Raw genomic sequence first — 22,633 nt, 5'->3', positions numbered from 1 at the left:
TCAGGGAGCTGTGGAGAGATAAGGTCCCCCCTGAACTTCCTCCAGGCTTAGCACCTCCAGCGCCTTCAGCCACTCCTCATAAGATTTGTTCACCGACTACAAGTTGCATAGTTCTCTTATTAATTAGTACTCTATCTTCTATTGGTTAATGATTCTCTCACTTCTCATGCTAATTAATCTGCATGCTCAGTGTTTATCTTTTTGGAGTCGGTGTGTTCCTTGGGTCAGGGGTGCCTGAGCTGGTGGTCGGGATCTCACCCTGCCAGAATTACCTTTTACCCAGTTGGAGCTGATTCAGCACAGTTGCTGAGTTGTCTTTATTAGTTTCTTCCTTATCTTCCTTATCTTGTGAGTTCTACTAAATGGCCTTGTGGCCCATAAATTCTGTGTTGTGTCCACTATCAGCAGTACATCCTTCTTCCCAAGCTCCCCCTAGGTCTGAGGTCATGGAAACATGTTAAGCTCTAAACCTTTACAAGGCAATTCTACTGACAATTAATTTGTGTTTCTAACACCTGGACATCACTTAGAGCTTGTTGGCTGCTCTGTTTCATGGATAAAACCTCCTTTCTTGTTGATCAGGCTTAAAATATACAAAGATCAAACATTAAGGAACATCCTTTCTTAAGAAAATTTTTACATTCACCACATTTTGTAATGAGAGGGGCTTCTTTCCTGTGTTTTTGGGGACCTGGTGGTGCAAAATGCAGGTGCACAGATTGATTCAGCCTCTTCCTCCCACTCGCTTGCTGGGAGAAGGGTGTTTGACAGAGTGCCCGGAGGAAGCAGGTGCTGATTCCCAGGCTTCTCCAGTGGAAGCAATGCTAAAAATAGGCATCAGCCTCATTCTGCTGAATGTGGTAATGTTGGCATTCATAGCAGGGCCCAAATGGCATCAGGACTGTCCTGGAAAAATAGGCATGGGCTCCTTTAGGATAATTATTTGGGCCTGGTAACTGAGAAGGGTGAGCCCAGCATGAGATAACTGGGAAATTCTTCCTGTCCTGTTAGGCTGGGGCTGAATTTTCCTTCAGTCTCTCCCTGCAGTGCTATTTTACAGTATTTGGAGTGGGTTGTACCTCTTGCCACTGTGTTTTTCTGGTGGGAAAAGAGAAAAAAATGCCCAAGCTCTGAGCACATGAATGGTTGTGCCATGTGACATTGGTTATACTGATTTAGTTTTCACCCTAATAAAACAAAAATAAATGTATTTTGCGGTGCTTCGTCCTATTTTTCCCCCTCTCTTTTACAGACTGGTGATCTGTTTTTAGGAGTGTCCAAATACTGATGTTATGAACTCTAAAACTGAAGCACTGCAAGCAGCAGTAACCACTGTGCTGCTATTCAATGCACCTGCAAGGAGGGGCAAATGCTGAATGTTTTTCCAGAATTCCAATATCCAGTACTTTTGCCACAAGGTGGCATCAATGACAGTGGATCAGACCTCGCAGGAATGACTTATGCCCGATCAAGGTCCGCAAGGAGGCAAGACACAAATCTGTTACTTCCAAGCAACAATAGCCTGCCTTTAGTTGAAGGTCAACCTACCAAAAAGATCAGTTGAAGCATACAGAATTGTTTCTCTAGAAGGGAGTGACATGACAAGCTCTTCTTCATTTCCAGAAATGCAGGACCCTTGAGACATGTGGGCTTGAGAAGTCTGGTGATAAAAGAGTATTTGGAAGTTGCATTTGGCTTTGAGAAATAGGGTTGTTTTTAACAGGAGAGGGGAAACACAGTAGTTGAACAGTGATGATATAAAGAGAGGAAAGGAGAAAACGCCAGAGCAGTTAGTATTTGGCTTTTACTGTTTGCACAAGATTAGATGTCAAAAAAACCTGAGTGAGGCAAGGCAGGAGACACGACTGTGTTAAGTCATTATGTAGTCTCAAAAAACCTTCATGAAAACTATGCATTGAAACAACTGCTTTTCCCAGCAATGATGTTCTGTAGATGTGATCTGGAAGAAAAAAGCCCCAGTCTCTTTCAGAGCCCTGGACAGATACTTGTCCAGATGACCAGTCATGAATTTTTCATTTTAAAACAGACTAATAAGATGTTTGATTTAACAGCACGGTCTTAAGGTGGATTACTGGAGTGCGGATTGGAATTGATTGTACCTTTTAGTTATCTGTAGGACCAGCTGTGAATATGTTACTTCCTGGTGTACATATAACTGTATTTTTTGACCACTAGAGGGTAGTGCCATTCCAAACAATTGTTCTTGGTGCGCTCCTGGAGGAGCTTTATTTTGTATCTTGCCACAAGGAGATGAGAATAGTAGATCCCGTATGTATAAATTCAAGCCCTTAATTTTGTAATTTGTAAAACTGAGTGTTCAAGCCTGAAATGTCTCTTAAAATTAATTTTACAACATACAGGTTTTGGTACTAAATTAATTAGGCTCATCAGTTTCTTCTTCTTGGTGGCATTGGTAGCTCTGTCCCATTCCAGGCTGTCCTTGTGTATGCTCTCTCCTCCCTGAACAAGATTCTCTCATGTTCCTGCCTGCTCTATACCAGGACATATATAATTTCCCTTTGGTCTGATTTGTCCCATTTTCTTTTCTCCTCATTTCAGAATCCCTCCACATTCTTTTCTCCATATTCCCTTCCATGCAAATAAGTCTTTGTATTTTCCTTCCTATTTGTCTGTATTCCTACTTTCCTTCTTTGCCCAAGCCCTTGTATTTCCTGCTTCTTCTGTATGCAGTTAACTATTCCTAGCTGTGTGTATGGTTTCAGCCCCTTTCCTTCCTAAAATTACCTCATCTACTTCCTTTTTCTATGGCAGGCTGAATCATTCAGAGGGTATCAACATGCCAAGAATTCTTGGATGGGTTTTTCAGGGGGGAAATTGGGCATTATCATGCTGGAAAATGCTGGCAAACACTTCCATCCACATTAATGTCAATGAATAATTGCAGAGGAGCTGAATCTGTAGTTCAGGTAACAATATGCCAGGGAATCTGTGTGCCCTGTTTTCTCTCTTGTGGTTCAGCTGGTTTCCCCCAAAATTAGTCTGACATTTAAAGGTGCCTTGGAAATACAGAAAGTAAAAGTAGTCATAGTGCCTCCAAACAGAAAATCCTTGTTGAGCAGGCCCTGGCAAGCTCAGGCACAGCTTCAGCACACCTTTTCTTAGCAAGCAGCTATGGAGGTTTGGGACATTTCCCCTTTCTGGCTACGTTTCACAGCAGTTGGATGCCAGAGGCAGAATTTGCACCAGAGGGCAGCTCTGGTGTGCAGAGAGAGATCCTGGTGCATGGGCAGTAGGGAAGAGCCAGGAATCACAGCAGCAGGGGAATTGCTCAGTGCACAGGAGTCTGAGCTCTTATACAATACACCTGGGAGCCTTTGATTTCAGGTAAGAAATGCCACTGCCTGTGAGGGCTCTTGCCACAAGGACTTGGTGAGGGCATTGGCACAGATCAAAGTGTGGGAACTGTAGAGACTCTTCAAAGCTCTGCCGATACCAGCAAATTAAACAGCACCAGGGATGTTCCTGAGCACTGAACTCAGCTCTGTCACTGATTCTCATAATCCTTACATGGTTTTAGCCTGGGCCAATGAGCAGTATCCCAAAATATTCCAGGGTGTGGGCTAGGGGATACATTACAAATAGGCAGACTGTGCTTTCACAGACTTTTTGGGGCTTTCATAGACTGGACATTGGATGCACTGTGCCAGCTGGCCTCAGGGGCAGAGACTGGTCCCAGACTTGTTTAATTTACTAATGTGAGTATAATCACAGTGACTAGGCCTGGCCACTGGACTGAAAATCTGTTTTTGCAAACCCTGTTTGGTTTAAACACCAGGAGCTGAAGGGACCTTGCTTCCATCTGTTCCCCTACTCTGCCCCCAAAGGTTACTGCCTCATACAAAATGGCCAGAAGGTTTATTTGCTCTGTGGTCATGACTGGCCACCTTGCACCTCTAGCACTGAGTTAGCAGACCACTGATTTTTGTTTTCTAATCATGCTGTTTGCTTTGATGGGAAGGACTTTTTTTCCTCTGTAAGTATAAAAAGCAATGTTATTTTATGAGGTGAATCATGGACACAGGAAATCACTAAACCACCTGATGTTCATAATCTCTGAGGTAACAAGACATATACAAATTAATATAGACAAAATCATTACTTGGGAATGCCCTGACTCATACGCAGAACTTTGAACTTGGCTTTGACGAACTTCATGAGGTTTGCAAGGGCCCACTAAATTCACTCTAATCAAAAAAGATAAAAGTTTAAAAAGCTGAAGGCAGAGGAAAAGCTTCACATTTTAGAGGCTCTTGCTTTTCAAGGCCATTTATCTTTTTTTGTTTGTTTTTTCCAACCCCTCCTCTGGATTTTGTAATACAAAAATGATCCTTAGCTTTGCATTTCTGAAGTGTTGCTGTTAGCTTCCATAGCCCATTCATGACAGTGAAGTGACACTTGCTAACAAAATTGCACAGTGTGCAGTCCTTCATTTTTGTTCCCATCATGTTGCTTTCCATCTGTTTGAAGCTTGTTCCAGAATCAAACTGCTTGCCTTAAAACAAGGTCCTGTATTGAACAGGGAGTCCATCAAGTGAATGCTTGTTGTCTTAATATGTCTGCTACACCCAACTTTAAAAGAATTTTTAAGTTACTTATGAACATACTTTACTTGATTATATGAGGTTACATAGAACCATATTTTAAGAATTGTAAATGCCGAAAAAATAGTAGAAGGCCCTGAGATGAAATGACTAATTTTCAAGTATGTTTAGGACTACAATCTCCAAAAGAACCAACTGAAATCTCTGCTGCTGTTTAATATGCATAGTGCCATAGATCAACAAAAAATATCATTGTTTTGTTTTCTTTTTACCTGTGTTTTTTCCAGGAAAAAGAAACGTGTAAGTGCAAAACACAATATTCTGCTGAACTTGAAAAGAAAGATCAATTTCTGAATTGTGCTTGCTCTCACTAATACTTAACTTTCTCCCTATGAAGTACCATGAAAACCAACAAATAAATTACCACTGTGATTTAGAGTAGCTCCAATTAATATTTTTGTACCCATACAGTTTCTAGAGACTATATTGTCTCATGTAGCATTGAAATAGATTTAGTATGTCTTTGTGTTTTGCAAGGCCGGGTTAAAGGCTTGAAATCCAGCAGTCTTTTCAACACACTGTCTTTACACTCTTTGGAAACTTTTCAACCTGTTTCACCCTCAGTTTTGTCTTTCTCCTTCGTGTATCTGGGTTGTGAGTGGCATTCACTGTACTGTGTGAGCAGGAGGGCCTGCGCTGGTAGTGCTCCCTTTTGCACTTGTTACCAAAGCACCTTGGATTCGAGTTTGATTGTAGGTAAACTGTGTATTCAAGTGTAAATCATCTCTCTGTATGATGTTGGTGCACACCTGCCAAGTGTCCTCCTGAACCACTAATCAGACATCACATTCCCTCGACATGTATGAAAGCATCTATCAAAAAAGGTGTTAGCAAGCGTGCCAGAAGTTTCTTTGTGGGAAAGAAGTGAGCTCTTTTGTTCTCCCTCTCTCAGTTGTTACTGATAATGACTCATGTGTGGCTTACAGCCTTGAAAGTACAATAGCAGTAGTTCAGAAAGCAAAATGGAGCTCTGCTTTTCTTTATGAACAGGTGATGAAAGATTTTGAGAGAAGGAGGCAGCCCATCTTAGAAGGATTTGAACCAGACAGTTGCAGCAGCAAGCTTGACCAAAGGTGAGTGGGGAACCAGATATAAAGGGAACAATCACAACTTGTAGTTGGCTCTCATGTTGTCTGCCTCTGGTGCCAAAGGAAAGCTTGCAGAACTGTGGAAAAGGAGCATGATTCATTTATGCCTGTTTTTGTGTTTGCACCTTCACCTTGAGCTGTACCCTGCCCATGTCCATTGTGGTTTCCTTCAGAGAGAGCATTTTGTAAGCTTGTCTTTGCTGGAGTTGCTGTTGATAAGGTGTGTTTGTTCATTGTCTGCTCCTGATGCCATGAGGCTGAAGCAAAGGAGAACTTCAGTGTCAGACAGGAAGATCATTTTGAGTGAGTGACTAGTGAAGTTGCTGCTTCTACTACTAGGAGACATGTCATGCCTGTTTATCATTGCATTCACATAATTGCTTTGAAAGTTTATTAAGATCAAAGCTTTATTAACACAACTGGGTTTCTTTCAATTCACTCAAGCAGATATAGTATTTTTTTCTATGGGGGATTATTTTGTTTGCTTATATTTTATATTCAAATCTGTTAATTTTTTTGCAGCATAAGAAGAAGCATTGAGTAGTATTCCTTCCATAAAGACATCATAACTCATCTGTGAGAGATGAGGTCATCTGGTAGCAAAACATGCATGCTAGTCAAGAGATGGGCAGTCTAATCCTTATTGCATAACCATGTGTTGTGGACTTGTTTTGAATCCAGCTGAGCCTGTCTGCAGCCTTCTACTTGTCACCTGTCCCTGTCAACACTTGGGTGTATGGATCAGCATTGCCGAGTGGCATGCAGTCACATCTCAGATGGGATCTCTATCCCTCATGTAATACAATTAATTAGAAATCACAGTGATATTGGAATATTGCCTGAGCATTAAAAAGTGTGTTTCACAGCACTATTACAAGATGCAGTGCAACATTGCTCATTTTACTGGGCAGTAAATCAACAGATTGTTAAATGCCTTGGCTGAGATGACAGGAAGGCTGTGGATTATGTGGAGCCTCTTGACTCCCAGGTTTTAACCTTGATCACAAAATCCAAGTATTGGCACCCTTGACAGATACTCTCTCCAGCCACTTCAAGCACAATCTGTGCTCAGAGGACTGGCTATGATTTTCTTGGGTTTTCTTTATCTTCAACTGCTTCTACTGAGGTGCTCTGGGCCTAAAAATTGATTAGTGGGTTTGCTATTTGCTGTGGACATGCTGGGCCCAATCTGAATCAAATGGAGCTTTGAAAGTTTTCATGAGGGTGAGATGAGGGCACTGAGTATCAAGAGACCCTTTTTCCTCAGTAAGATGTTAGACATCATACTTCAAGACAGATAATAAGATGTTACTTGAAGGGTAACACTGAGACAGAAGATCTTAGAAACAAGTACTGTGTCAAGCCTGCTGCTTCTCAGTTATTCTAACTTTCTATGAGTTTTGACCTGATGAAGGGTGCCACATTGAAGTCTCTCAAGCCTAAACTTCCATGTCACCTGGGGTCAGATTCAGCCAGTGTACAACCATAGACAACTGCTAATTTTCTGTAATGCCACTGGTTTCCCAGAATTGAAGGTTTTATTATGAACACTCATTTTCTCCCACTTTCTTTGATTTCTAGCCTGCAGGATTTCAAAAAACAATTCAATATGTGACTGAAATGAGTTTCTAGGATTCTTAGGGGAAAATAGTCCTGAGAACTATGAACAGATGCCTTTCTTCTCGGTAGATAACATTTCTGAACTTAACAAATGAAATAGTTTTAGTTACCATATTATTGAGGAATTTGAATGAAGTGCCATAACAATTTCCCAGTCCACCTAGGGGCCAAGTAACCATGAAAAATTACACTTCTAAAGTTTATAGAAAAAGTAACAACTGTGCTAACTGCTTAGATAACCACTTAGATCTAATAAAGAGAAATGTTTTTATAGGCATGTCAAGAGAACAGTGATACAATACAAACAAAAACCCATAAAAGCACTAAATTAACAATATTTTCAGGGCTAATTTTTAGGCAAGAGAAAATTTGCTAATTAAATTTAGCAATGACATAAACTTGGAAGACAAAATCAAAACAAAGAAGAACTGGAACATCATGTAGGAAGCCTGCATAATCTTGAGGACTGGAGTAATAGAAGTCATATACTGGGGAGTAAGGAAAAAAATCTGATAGAAGACAGGAGATTTGCAGAAAGAGTAGAGGTAAAACATCTGGATTCAGTTGCTAGCTACCAGTGTACTGTGGATCAGCTGTAAGATGTGCCTAGATAAAGGCAAATGAAATCTTGAAATGTCTCTTGTTGCTGTTTCAGAATACGTGGAAGAAGCTAAAGCTCTGCAGAGAGATGTCAATGTAAAAAACAATATTAACACAAGAACAAATGGAAAGATGTGTGAAATGTGAAGTAGGCAATCATTGCTAAGCCAGAAACCAAACACATTTATTTTCAGCTTTGATTCCCATGCTTGTAGTAGCAGAGAACACAAATTCATGATTCAAGGATTCCTTTCCAGTCATGTTATCAGTTATGTTCTGAGAATCACAGCTGAAAAATGTGCGGGCTCATTTACTGTCAATAATACTTCTCCTTGCTAAAATACAACAACCTCCAAGAAACCTGGGAAGTAATTTTAAAGAAAAGCCAAAGGCAAGTTACCAGTTACATCAGGGTTCATTAGGCTGTGCCAGAGCACCACTGACCCTGCACAGTTTGTCTAAACAATAAATTTAAACAGTAAGAGGAGTTTTAATTGAGCTGAGGACCAAACAGATGATTTCAGAAATGCAATGTCTCTCCCAGTCTGCTCTCAGCAGAATCTCCAGCCCAATCTCTGAAAAGGGAATTTGGACCCAAATTGCACAGGGGAAAACTGACTTGCATATAAGGGCAAAACTGAAACTGAAGGTCAGAAAAGTGAGAAAGACATATATTTACTTTCAGAAGTAAATGTACCTTAAAAAGAGCCTGAGCCTTTCTTAATGAGCTAGGGCTTAAAAGAAATTTTGATTATGTAGGATTCTGCATCAGTGTTTGCAAACATGCTCACTCCAGACCAATTCCATAATCTCCAACTGGTAAACCACCAATAACAAGGACAATAAATGCTTAAGATTTCAAGGCACACACTTACGATGAGCCAGGGAACTAGACTTGTTAATACTACAAGGAAATTGAATCCTACTGGTTCTAATGAAAAGGGAGAATGGAGGGAAAAAAAAGGTAGCCTTTGTACACTAAAGAATGCAATGCATTTAAAACAAAACTATTCAAAACATACCAATTTGCTGCATGGATCCCATTGGGTGAAGCATTTAATAAGAATGTGAGAAAACCTAATTCCCTCAGTGTTTACAATCTGAGATAAATCTACTGAACTAAGAGTCAGTAGACCATAACTCAAACTTCTTCAGAATTGTGACTGATATCTTACCAGGGTAATCACAGCTTATATGGCGACCACAAAAAAGCATAACTTGCAAAAAAATAATCTATTTCCTTTAATGACTTGTAATGGGGCCTCTGTTTGAGACCATTTAGTTTTAATTAACTCTGATGCTTTTCAGCCAGGGGTCTGTTTTGGGCTGACTCATCCCTACCTCCCCCTGAAATTTCAGCCAGAGATTGTTAGTCATTTCCCAGTATGATAAGAGAAGAATAAGTTGGTTTTCCGTGTTAAAATATCTTAGAAGCCCAGATGCTTTTGTGGTATAGGTTTTTTGTTAATTTGTTGGATTTTGGGTTGTTTCTTTTTTTTTTCTTTCTTCTTTTTTTCTTTTTTTCTTTTTTTTTGTTTTGGTTTGGTTTTTTTGGTTTTTTTTTTGTTTGGCAAGAGGACGGGTTATGTGTCAGGTCTGCACTTCTTGTGCCTGTGAAAATTGACCTAAATTTGGCCAAGTCAGGAGCCTTTAAAAAAGAATCTCACTTCTTATGTTCTGGGGAGTTGTGCTAAACTTCAACAATAAAATAAAACAGTGGGTGGGAGAATGACAGAGGCTGGATGAGATGATGGGAGAGAGGGGACATAAACAGGAAACTAGGACTGGCCTTATGAAGGTGTTGGATTGGCTGTGGGGGAGTAGAGAAAGATTTGCCTAAACAGTTTGATGTGTGTGGGGACAAATATATTGGACCAACAAAACAGAAATGACAGGATGTATGGGAAGTGAGAAACTGAGACTGAGCAAGAGATGTTCCCTATAGGACTGGAGAGATAACTCCTCCATCTTCTAGGATAATATAAAAATAAGAAAGAAATTCTGAGGTTCTATCATGATGAAAATCATAGAAAATTGTAGAATAAATTAATATTTTCCCTCTTCAGTTTTGGCCAGTTTACAGTGAATAAAACTTTGGAACATGCCAGAAATTAGGGGGGGGAAAGGAATTGAGCTGCTGTTGCTTTAAAAGGTGGATTACTGACATATCTATGAGATATCTGAATTATGGTTTTGTAAGTTCATTGTGGTAAGCTCTGTATTTCCAAAGAAGACTCAGCTTACTTAAGACTCAGATTGCATAAACTTGGTGCCTAAAGACAAATGACATCAATCTTCTCTTGAGTGAGTGTTCTTTTTTGAACCAAATGAGGAAGCTGGGACCTGTGGAAAAACAGCACCAACTCAGGTAATTAAAATCCACCATAAGGGATATATTCAAAGGGCAATAATTAAGGTGATGCAGCTTACGTTCACTTTGGCATTTTGCAGCCTTCAAATGCTTAGATTTGCAAATTTCAGGAGTGTTCTTTCAGTCTCCTTTTTGTGTGTTTAATTAACATTGTGTATTGTTTGTATGGAGGTAGAGCCTGGAAGCCCTAGGCAAGGATTCCAAAGCTTTGCAGTCACAACACGGAATAGCTGTCAGAAGCCCAGAGTTTTCAGTTACTTCTATCTTGGACTGCATTTGAAAAACTGAGACGTATGAGCTTTGGAGCTGGGAGAACAAATAGCAGTGTGTAGTCCCTGATTTGTCTCTTTAGACTGTGTGCTTTTTCGAACTGGAGACATGTTCTCTTTGCGTAATCTCTTCTGTCCTTTGTTACCACCACAGAAGTGTAAATTTTGTGCTGATAAAGATGGTTAGTAATAATTTGTACTATAAAACGTTTTAAAATCCTTAAGCCTTACTGCTTAGAGCTCCCCAGCTGAATATTGCAGGCTGAGTGCTAACAAACAATAGAGATTGTAATTTTGTTTCGTTGTAAGTGCTTGTGGTTTTGAAGACATCCATTCTTCTTTTCCTTCCCACAGAGCTCAAAGTGACTTGGGCATGCAGTAATGACTGTGAAAGTTTCTGGCATCCATGCATTTCCTACAGTATTAGATAAGCTGCTTGGTTTTGTAGCACATGAACCAGGTAGAATTGTCTTCCTTGAAAATGCTTCAGTGAGTGTCACTTCTTGCCTCAGGCAGGCAGGCAGGCTGTCAGGGACAGTCTGTCTGTCTTGTTCTTCATCCAGCAGTCCCCTCTGAGTGAGCTGTGGGAATTGGGCTTTCTCAGGTCAGGCAACTTGTCTGAGGAGCTCAGTCCCTGTGGATGCCAGCCATCGTTCTGCTCCAGCTTTCTTTGGGTCTCTCTTGGAGGTCAGTACATTCTTTGGCAGCTGTGTCTCACCTTTCTTCTTTAAACTTATTTGGTATGTTTAATACAGGGAGGTTTTGTGATACGCTTTGCTTTCTGCAGCATCCTAGATGCCTGGATAAAAGATTTGGTGAAAAGGAAAAATAGATAACAGTAGACTAAATATGTTGTGATTTGATTGCATGGAAGTCTGTAGACTTACACCTGGAAGGACTGTGTGGCAAATGCGTGACTGACAGGAGAATTTGGCTCAGATTGCAGGCATGTGGATGAACTGCAGGATCAAAATCTTCCATTCCAATTGGAATAATAAGAAAAGTCATCTCATGTGCTCAGACAAACTTCGGTTTCATCAGCTGCCTTCTCTTGATCTGCAGTAAGTACCAGCGATCACACTTTGTATGATTACTTTGTTAGACAAGGGAGAAGTGCTGCTCTAGATGTTCCTAATGACGTCCCTCTCTGCCACAGAAGGTGACACCACAGCAAACAAAAATAGTGGGCATAGCTAACAAAACAGTTCCCTTGCAATCAAAGTGTAAATAACACTTTGACATTATGACTTCATTGCTATATAATGCTTTGTTTGGAATTGCATTGCAAGCAAAAAGGCAAATTAGTTTAAAGAAAGCCCAAATCTCTGTGGAGCAGAGGTCTCAAGTGTGCTATTTCTTCATTGGCCATCTTGCAGAGCAACCAGCAAACTGCAGCTTAGCCTGTAAGCCTCTCAGGAGAACTAATCTGGCCTTGATGGAAGCAGAGGTTTGACAACAAATCTGGAGAATTTAGAAACAAGTGGAGATCAGGTAAGAAGTAAAAGGAGTTAACCAAAATAGATAGTATCACAACAAGAGTATCTTTATTTTGTGAAATAACTGATCTTTGACAAGGAAAATGGGATCTCTTGAAACTTCAGTGAAGTAGTTGGTGTGTTGCCACAAAGATAACTGAGCTAAACAGGCGAAAGTGAGGATTAGGGCAAGAAAGGTAACATAAACAGGTGAGGTCAAAGTTTCCCACTTATTTGGGATTTTGCACGATTGCATCCTGTGAGGGCGTTAAACTGGTTGTTTTGTGCCATATTGTCTATGTTAAACTAACAGGTCATTAAGGAAAGACTCATGGAAAATATGCAGGTAAACAGGAAAAGGGGTGAACCCCACTCTGATTTTGCCAAGCTCTGTCTGGGTTGACAGCTAGCAGATGTCTCTGCATGTGTGTAGGCTGTGCACAGAGGTTTTTGGCTTATTTGGGTATATAAAATTGTCTGTGACTGTGTGCTTGACATGGTCTGCTGGTAAGTCCTGGGCAAGTGCAAATTCTGCTCTGTGTACTGCCTGCAAACCTACAAAACATCTTTTTTATACTATTTTATAAAGTAGACCAAGACTCAACTGGTTTTGGAAGTAGTTTGCAGAGTGGGCTTGAAAGGGAAATCTCTCATTCCTCACACTTTGCAAAGCAATGATTTCAGCTGCATTTCTGCTCATGCTGGATACCTTCAAATAATTGTGCTGTTAAAAAAACCAAACCAAAACAGACCTAGAAGGTTGGAGAAGGGGAACACTTTGGAAGTAGAGAACTTCCTATATAGGTTTTGAGGATTTGGGTTGCTTGGTGAGCTGATTTATTTTTTAAAAGCACTTAAGGTAATGCATTTCAGTTTATTTTCCCTTATGAAGTAAGCCTTGTAACCTGCTGTTTTTGTGATTTTCTCAGCCATCACATTACCTTCCACGGTTTGGGAAAGAAAACCAGGAAAAGATATAGGCACTGGCCATCTCTGATTGGAATTTGTTTAATGATAGCAACCTGCTTAGTTCTTTTTCATGTTTCAACACAAATCTTCAGTTCTAGATTTACTTATTAAGCCTGAAGACCATCTGCTGAAAGAAATTTAGCTCCATTAGTAGGAAGGAACCACATGCAATTCCTTCCTAGGCTAACAAAAGCTGAAGTGGACTTACTAGTGGTTGAATATAGTAGCATATAAGCTGAAAATATATTTTTTAATAGCTCTAATTTGTATATGTACATAGTGTGGGCAAAACAGGCAACAAACTCTTGTTATCTTACTCCCTGGCATGACATAAATGACTATCAAGGATACTGAGCAGAGGAGGATTTGGCCCACTCAGCTTATTAGGTTGTTTTCCTGGGTGTATTTCAGTGCCTGTTTGTTACAGAGATTAGTCATGTATCTGCAATGTTGGATGGCTTTCCTCCATTTCTACAAGAGGATGTGCTGCTCCCAGTGGAAATAAATAAATAAGCACAGTAATTCCTGCTCTTTGCAGTACCAGTGGGTGGTTTGGATGTTGTGTGTGTCATGCTGGAGCTGTGAGTTCAGGCTTGGCAAATTATTACTGGATCATTTAGGCTGGAAATGATTACTCAAAATTATTGTTATGGTGCTGCCTACAAGCCATGGCCTTGCCATTGTGGGTGCTGATAAAAACATCAGATGGAGGCCTTGAACTTGGTCTGTATAAGATGTGATCCAGGTATGATTTTCATGTATGGACATTTAATAGGATTTTAATGACTTACTGCCTATGCTGGGTGCATGTTTTGTCTGCTTAGTTTTTAAAACTGAAATGCATCACCCAAAAATTGTGGCATCCCTGGTGACTGTGCAGATTATACACAGGCTAAGAGCAGAAGAAACAGGCTAGCTGTTTGCTGTCTTTTTCTGTTCATGAAGAAAGACAATAGAATGAAAAATTAGGATGATTAATAAAACAAGCAGGATTTCCAGCATACCAATAGCTTCTTTGTGGCTGAGCATGATGGCACCATCCTTATCTTAAATTTTGTTATGGAGGCTGCAGTGCTGTTCTTGTGGATTTTGTGTAGATTTTCTTGCCAAAGGAAAGCATGGGAGAAAGCATCCCTGTGCTTGAGGGAGTTCCAGCCTGATGAATAGCATATGATATCTGGTGATACCTGGTACCCCATTGCTCCAGACACACCACTATGCCCTGCCCAAGGGCATTCAGTGAAGCTGGAGATGCTGCAGGTCCCAGAGAGACATTTCTTTGATCCATTTGAACAAGAAAATGTAAGCACCATGCCACAGATATGATCTTTCTGTGAATGTAACTTATTGAATTTGTTTATTCTGGTGGCATTCTCTGGCAGGAATCTCTAAGGATGAAAATACTAATTTTGAAGCATTATTTTATTGGAATTTAGGTGTATAGATTCAAAAGCATTGTCCTTCAAAATCACCAGCCCAAGAGATTTCTTTCTGGATGGCAAAGTTTCTTGTTTTCTGAATTTTTCTTGGCGAGTTCACAGTTCAGCTTCTGTGTTGCTCTTAATTCTACCCATGATGCTCAAGGCATTCCTTTATCTGCATCCACTGAGGGTTGTGATCTGGAAGCTGTGCCCCAGGCACACCTGCCTCACAGGGAGCAGCACTGACCTGAACACACATCACAGCACTCACAGTCACATCAGGAAACAAGTAAATAAATAACCACAGCATTGCAGTTGGGTAGCCAAGATAGCTTGGACCAAGACTAGATGTCCCTTATCCCTGGGGTATCTCCTAACCTTTATGCTCCTTCTTTTTGGCAGAGTAATTTCTAAATAGTTTGTTGCACTGTGACAAAATTCCTGTAGCAATTTTTCTTGTGATTATTTCCTTGGGCGCTTTCATGCTTTTTCTCGATTCTACTTTAATCTTTGCTTCAGGCACTGCTGAGTACACTCTGGTGATTATTGCTGTGGCAGTTTAAGATGTGTCTGCTTGTTCTGCCCCTCTGGTGTGGGGTACTGCCTCACCTCACAGCTGTCAGAATGAGCAGGTGCTGAGGCTTCTGCCTGATGACAAAACCAAACCAGTAGATAGATGATAAATATGCATCTGAATTAAGACAATTGGTTTTGGAGAGAAGCAGGCAAAATGCAGGCAACACATTTCCTTCTGCTGACTTTGGCAGAGGGATGAGGGCACCCTCAGCAAGTCTGCAGATGACACAAAGATGTGTGGTGCAGCTGATGCACCTGGAGGATGGGATGGCATCCAGAGGGACCTGGACAAGCTCGAGAAGTGGGTCTGTGGGAGCTTCATGAGGTTAAAAAAGGCCAAGTGCAAGATTCTTCATGTGGATTGGGCAGCTCCTGGTATCAATACAGACTGGAGAATGAATGGATTGATTGCAGCTCTGAGAACACTTGGGAGTGCTGTGGATGAGAGGCTGGACATGACCCGACAATACTCACAGCTCAGCTGTGTCCTGGGCTGTATCCTAAGCAGTGCAGGCAGCAGGGCGAGGGAGGGGATTCTGCCCCTCTGCTCTAGTGAAACTCCACCTGGAGTATTGAATCCAGCTCTGGGGTCTTCAGCATGGAGGGGATATGGATCTGACTAGTGCTGAGAAAATTATCAGGAGGCTGGAGCACCTCTGCTCTGGAGACAGGCTGAGAGAGTTGGGGTTGTTCAGCCTGGAGGAGAGAAGGCTCTGGGAAGACCTTCCAGTGTCCTGGAGGGGCACCTTCCAGGGCCTAAAGGGGCTACAAGAGAGCTGGAGAGGGACTTTTGACAAGGGCATGAAGTCAGAGGACAAGAGAAAATGGCTTTAAACTGAAAGAGGGTGTAGATTAGATTAGATAACAGGGAGAAATTTTAGATTAGATTAGATACCAGGGAGAAATTCTTCCCTGTGAGGGTGGTGAGGCACCCATCGCACATTGCCCAGGAAGCTGTGGCGGCCCCATCACTGCAAGTGTTCAAAGCCAGGCTGAATGGGGCCTGGTCTAGTAACCTGGTCTGACCACTAGACCAAGTCTTGAGCTCTTGGTCTAGTAGAAGGTGTCCCTGCCCATGGTAGGGGGCTGGAACAAGATGAGCTTTAAGGTCACTTCCAAGTCAAACCATTCTGTGATTCTACGGGAGCTCCAGCCTGAGGTACCAGCTAACAGCTGCAGAATGGAAATGTCTTAAACTGATGCAGCTGTTGCTAAGTGACTGAGCCAAATATAGTATTTTAGTTTATCATTTTAATTTAGCAAATTTCATGCATTAATATAGCATACAGGTGTTAATTTATTACATTAGCTATAAATATATTTATGGTGGTTTTTTTCACTTTGCATTTGAGACTGTCTAGCAATAATGAGAGGAAATAAATTGAAAATTGATTTGTCTGGTTTCACCATTTTTTCTTAGCTGATCCTGTAGTATGGTTTGCATCTTGCCTTCTGATTCCTTAATTGCAGTTTGCACTTGAGAAAACCATCTAATACTTGAATTGCAAGCTAGCCTCAGTTAGAAGCAAATGACATAAATATTTGGGAAACCAATCAGGAAGCATTCAAATCTTCCTTGGTGACGTGCCTCTTTTAGTCGTACAGCTTGCTTCCTTCTGGATGGCAAACGTCAGCGTTAAGATTAGCCTGGCACTGTGAAAGTCCTTACTTGGCATTTCCTCACCAGAGCGAGCACTGCTGGATTTGTGATGCTGCTCCCCTGCCAACGTCAAACGGGCTCAGGCACAGCAGCCCTCACATGTTCATGCTGAAACCTGGTCGGCTCTGAAACAGCGTGTTAAAACAAGAGCCAACAGTTTGATGCACAGCTGAGAACTCAGGGACTGATACAGATACCTGCAACTGGATACCCATGAGAATTAAAGAGCTGAACTGAAAGAGATTAAGCAGCTCTTTGTACATTCTCCCCTGCGAAGCGTAAAGAACTGAGAGCTTCATTGTTTTGTAACCACTTGTAAACTAAAGGGGGAAAATAATTACTTCAGCATTGGCTTCTTGAATATGGTTTTATGGAAAGTGCTCTTCCCAGAAATCTAGCCACACAGGCAAAATAAGGAATCCTCAATACACAGATTTCACAACAGAGCATTGACCATCCGGAAGTTTAAATGTTCCCAAACCTGGTTTCCCTTCAGCAAGTAGCTTTGCCCTTCTCTTTCACAGTCTGCATACATCAGCAGTTAACTCACTTTCTGCAATGTTTTTTGAAAATTATTTACCTTGGACCTCTAGACCCTTTTTCTCTAGACAGCCATTTGCACCTTCATCTCTGTGTGTGATAAAGGCCACTGTCACCAGAGAACCAGTTTCAGGATCACAGTTTCCTGCAGGGCTGTTCTCTTGTAAAGCCTGTGGACAGAGGCTGCCAATTGCAAATGCCAATATTAAATGTTTCTTCCCTATAGTTCACCTGCCTGCTGAAGATTAGTTCTCTGTATGGCTGCAGGCCCACATCCCTTCTACAAGGTTTATATTTGTTGCAATTGGAAGCTTTCAGAGGCAGCTTAAAGGATTGATTTCGTCTGAGAGCAGAAATGGGAAGTAGGAACTCTTGAATTCAAAAAGCATTATTGCAGCAGTTTTGCTGCAGAGCCTGAGGCTACGGATTGAGCTCTTACCTAATTTCCCCATCTGCAATACAGCTCCTAGGATGGTTTGGTGCTTAATTTATGCTGATGAAGTTAATTACTTGCTAAGTCTGTAATAATTTGATGAGAATCTCTGCATATCCCAGAAAATGTGGTAAAAAGAAAGGCAAAATAGCCATCCCAAAAACTGTTAATTAACAAACTGAAACAAGATGGTGAGATTCAGGATAGAAACCTCATCAGAGATCTTATGGCCAATTACAGCCAGTGCAACTTGATTGCAGAGGCAACTTGACAGGAATGTAAAGCTAGAGGTTGGTATGTTCCTGAAACCTCAGTTTTATCCTGGCAGTTTTGTAAGACTATGTGGTATGCTGAGGCAGCCACTGAAAAAGCTCAGGGGGTTGTGTGTTGTTATTTAGCAGTTCCTGCAGGTATCTACAAGGAATCAATAGGAAAGGATTATGCAATAAAATAATTTATTAAGCTTTCCTGTGTCCTGCAGAACAATCCATGACTCATCAGCAATTTGGACAGCACTGAGATGTACATCATATCAAAGGAATTCTGCAGGGCCAGCTCTCTTGGCAGGCTTGTTGTGATCTATATCTCTCGTGTAACTCTGGTTATAGTGTGACCAACCAGTACAATTAAATTATCAGTGTCACTGTCCTCAGCCAAATTGTCCCTGAGCTTGTATAGCTCCCTCTATTGGGTTAACTGTCAAAGTCACTCTCTACCCTGCAAAATGGGTGTTCCATCTCTCCAGCTTTTTGATGAGTTAAATAACTTGAATTATCTTGCTGTTTCTATGATATTTTGTCTGCTCCAGGTCAGTTCAGATTATGTTGCTGAAGATCTTTACTTTGCACTTTAATAACATTTTACTGCACTGATGTTTGAAGCTGCGCTGAAATCTCAAATTCAACGCAGTTTTTCCAAAACATTTGAAGTCAGCTCCTCTATAATCTTTCTGTTATGATCCACTTAGGTCCTCTTGGACACAATGCAAATGGGTAGAACTAAAGGACAGAGGTTTTACGTTTTCAAAGCTTGCTTGTGAAACATCCAAAATGCCCAGAGACACCATGTCTGTCAGGGCTCTGCAGTTTTTGGTTGCTATTCATGTAACCCAGTGAGGCAGAAGAGCAGAGATAAGGGAAAGAGCAGGGGAAGATTCCTCTCTGCAGTTTATTCTCCAGGGTTTTATTCAGTCCAGTTTTAAATGGCCCAAGCTACTGAAGTGATTCAAGCTATGACATTTTGGCAGGGTGTGAAACAAAATCTGGCAGAGGTGCTATGACTGAAGGGCTGGTTTTGTACTCTGAAATGTGTGTCAAATCTTTCACTGGCTCCAGTTAAAACAGAATCAGCTCTTCAGAGTCATTCAATTTGAATAAGCTCAGCAAAACCAGCAAAAGAATCTACTTTTGTGGTGCCATTACGCTGTTACAATCTCTCTCAGCCTCACCCTCCTCTGTTTACAGTGTCCTCCCATGCAACTAAGACTTTCTGCATAGAAAAATGAGCTGCTTTTGTTAGGTTTTGAGTAATAAATAACCCTGGATTAGTAGTCTCCGTCTGATGTCTCATTCAGACTGTCTTTTGCATTACCTAGCTATGTTTTTAAGCCCTGACACTGAAAGTGAAAACTCTCAAGAGGCATTCTTTAAAAAGTCAATAGAGAGAGGAAAAGCTAATTGATTTTAAAATTATCTTTATTGTTACTTTCCTTGTATGGTAGCCCAATAAACTTGAGGAGTTCCTAATGAAAGGTAAATTTAGCGCACTCTTCTTTTTCCACACTTCCGGAGTTCTGTCCCCTTGATGTTATGCTTTCTTTTTTATTTCTCCCCACTTATAGGGAAAAGGAAAAAAAATAGCATAGTTCAGAATAATTTAGATTGATTTAAGTTTCAGTAGTCTGTTCTTGTTTCCTTACTGGTTCAGCAGGAGTTGTTGAGCCCAAGAAATGCGTAAATGTATTTTTACTGTGTTCTTCCACATTCTCACAGAGGAGGATTTTTCTCATCATAAACCACAATAAAATGAATGGAAAAGTGATTCTGAGTGTTTGTTATAAAACCATTGCAATTCTGTAAGCTGAATCCTGGAAGGAAAACATGTCATAGACTTGTCTGCTGGGAAATCTGTTCTAGGTAGCAAATTTACGTTTTGGGCAGTATTGAGGGGTTTTTTTTCTGATTTCTTTATATTAAGAAGAGAAAATTAGAGTCATGATTCTGGGACAGTGCAGAGAACCAGTTCACACCTGAGGCCAGGACAGTCACCCAGACAGTTCTAAGAGGGCTGTGCCACACAGTATCACAGGCCAGGACCTTGTACTGCTGGCTGAACGAGAGCCAGCAGCCATAGATTGTTCAGAGATTTCTGCAGGTATTCTGTCACTTGGGAGCCAGGCTCTCATGTGCCTTAGATGTTTGCCTGCCTGCCATTACTATGCTACTTTCCACACTTCCTTCATTGGCAGCAATTCCTTCATGCTCCAAAGGCGCCAGTGAATGAGCAGTGTTTACAACCTCCCCCTTCCCTCCCCTCCCTGTCAGCAGCGCCCCTCTTGCTCTCCCTGGGAGCCTCGTTCTTTGTCTGCTGCTGCCTGTGTTTTGTAAATCAGGGCTGCTGCCGTGATTCTTCACTACAAAAGTGGTGAAGCACTGGAATGGGATGCCCAGAGAAGCAGTGGATGCCCCATCCCTTGGAAATGTTTGAGGCCAGGTTGGATGGGGCTCTGAGCGACCTGGTCTAGTGGAAGGTGTCCCTGCCCATGGGTCTTTAAGGTCCCTTCCTACCCTAACCATTCTGGGATAATTTCCAGTCAAGATGGGTCATAGATCCCTAAAAGAGTGTCTAGACTGTATTCACATTCAGCCTTAGGTTGGCTGGTGGGATCAGGGAGGAAAGGGACTTTCAAAGTGAGGTGAATGATTAAATAAGGCTGGAAGGTGGAAGGAAGGGGAAAGGAGAGGAAGTAGGAATGAGCAGATGTTTCTTGATACAGCTGGAGAAGAATAGGGAAAGGCAGGGATAGGTCTTTTTTAGACTGCAGGCAGAGGGAAGTTTGATGTAGGGAACCATAGCTGTGACTGCAATTGGGAGATTGAAAGACAAAATTCTGAACCAAATTCCTGGTTTTGGAGCACATCAGGACTGTTTTTAACATCTGGAAACAGGCTCTTCTGTTATGGCACTCATCTCCACAGATTATTGCAAAATGTGGGATTTACACATAAATGGTCAGCCTGTGGTGTGAATTCTTATAGCTCCAGTGACTGACCCAGTGTGTTTGACTTTTATACCTTCACCCACAAAGAAGAGCTTACACCATTTAAATATGTTTTTTACCTCAGATTATCACTGCCTAGTAATATTTTTCCAAAACCCAAACTATTAAGATTATTGAGAGAACATACAAAACCTAAGCCAAAGCCATGATTCTGTACAGCTCCAAAGAAACTCACAGCACAGGGTAAAACTCCCCCCTTGCTTTTAAGCTTGAATTAGCAGCATGCCTCAAAACTCAGATATATGTGCTTAAATTCAGCTGTTAGCTAATGAATCAAAGACTGACCTCACTGTTAAGCCATTGCCCATCTGTATTTTATGACTTCCAGAGATACACAAGGCTTCCAGAATCAAACAGTCATTTGTGGCTTCCCTAGTATTCCCTGACTTGCTGACTGCTCACCAAAGCACTGAGCGCTCTTAGCTGTCTCTGTGCAATTTCCTGGCTAAAGGAGATCTGGAATGTAAAAGTGTATTCATCACCAGAGGTTTTGCAAGATTCCAGGACTTCAATGAAGCGGTAAGAGATTATTTAAAATTGGAATGGCATGGAAGTTCCTCTGAGTTTTCAACCAACTATAGGGTAACTTAACCAACAAGTAAGTAACCCATAAGAAGAAGCAGAATTATTCAGGCTTGAAGCATCCAAAAAAAACAAACCAAAACAAACCCAGACAAAAACAAACAAACAAAAAAACCCCCACGAAGTTGTAATAACTGTTATAACTGTACCAGACAGATCCTGACCCTTTACTGTGAGCTTCTCAGTACAGAAATGGAGGACTAAGTGGCAAGTGGGAACATGTACAGTACGATGCCTTAACCATTTATCAGGAGTGAAACAGCTGCATAGAGTCAAATACTGAGAAATATTTTTGCACAAGCTGGATTTTCAACTTCAGTGCTAAGATCAAGAAGTGTAACCCAGAGCCAGCTTTGCTAAGATGATGACCCTGCTTCTTACTCAAGTATTTGAATTCATTCTAGGGCAGAGAAATCATAGCAAACCCTTCTACAGGATGTTAGGAGGTGCATGTCCATGTTAAATATGTGTCAGAATTAATGTGCTATTTGTATACATTTTGGAAATTATTTTAACTTCTGTTGTGATGGGTATTACATACCATCTAACATCAGGATATTTAAGATAGGAACCAGATGCTACGTTGTGCTAGTCAGGTGTTCTGGCCCTTTCTATTTTTTACTTTGCTTTTCTGGCACGAAAACTCCCTAAAATTTACTGAGGAAATGAAAGATTGTTGCTGTCCTGCTTTTGTGTGTTTGTTTAGCAAAAACATTTGTGCATCATAGATTTGTGTCCAGAAACACATTCCTCACTGCTTTAGTGTACTGCATAATCTGGACAAAATGAAAAGGAAATAGTTGTGATTTGAAACTGTTTTACATACATTTTGCAGAGCTGGACAAACTTACATTATATGTAGGGCAGTGATGAATCATAGTCTGTCTTCTTCACTTCACACCACTATAACAACATTACTTTGCTGGATTGACTTCTGATTTACTGGGTGAGAAACCTCCAGGCAGTACTGTGCTGACCCACCATCACCTTCAGTTTTGCTTGCTGGTGCTTGCTGTTTCTTCATCTTCACAGTATGATATTTAGCTGAGGAACTTTGTAATTTTGTGTTGTATAACTATAGGACTCAATTTTTCTTTTTGTCTTTT

General features: G+C 41.1%; 1 protein-coding gene across 3 annotated transcripts in view; it reads left to right on the top strand.

Annotated features, from left to right (window-relative positions):
- The window catches only part of PAK1 (p21 (RAC1) activated kinase 1), a 98,924-nt gene that overhangs the window by 1,145 nt on the left and 75,146 nt on the right, over nt 1–22,633 (top strand). For 2 of the 3 annotated variants that reach the window (XM_063148701.1, XM_063148695.1), the window contains exons 1-3: nt 11,101–11,278; nt 11,531–11,652; nt 11,968–12,082. The gene's annotated coding sequence lies outside the window, so the exon portion shown is untranslated. Of the gene's footprint in view, nt 1–5,633; nt 5,717–11,100; nt 11,279–11,530; nt 11,653–11,967; nt 12,083–22,633 lie in introns of those variants that run through there. The other variant, XM_063148693.1, reaches the window with a different exon arrangement.

The sequence above is a fragment of the Melospiza melodia genome, chromosome 2 (genome assembly GCF_035770615.1).
Source record: "Melospiza melodia melodia isolate bMelMel2 chromosome 2, bMelMel2.pri, whole genome shotgun sequence".
NCBI lineage: Eukaryota > Metazoa > Chordata > Aves > Passeriformes > Passerellidae > Melospiza > Melospiza melodia.
The sequence above is the reverse complement of the archived record's forward strand: the minus strand, read 5'-3'. Positions and strand labels throughout refer to the sequence as shown.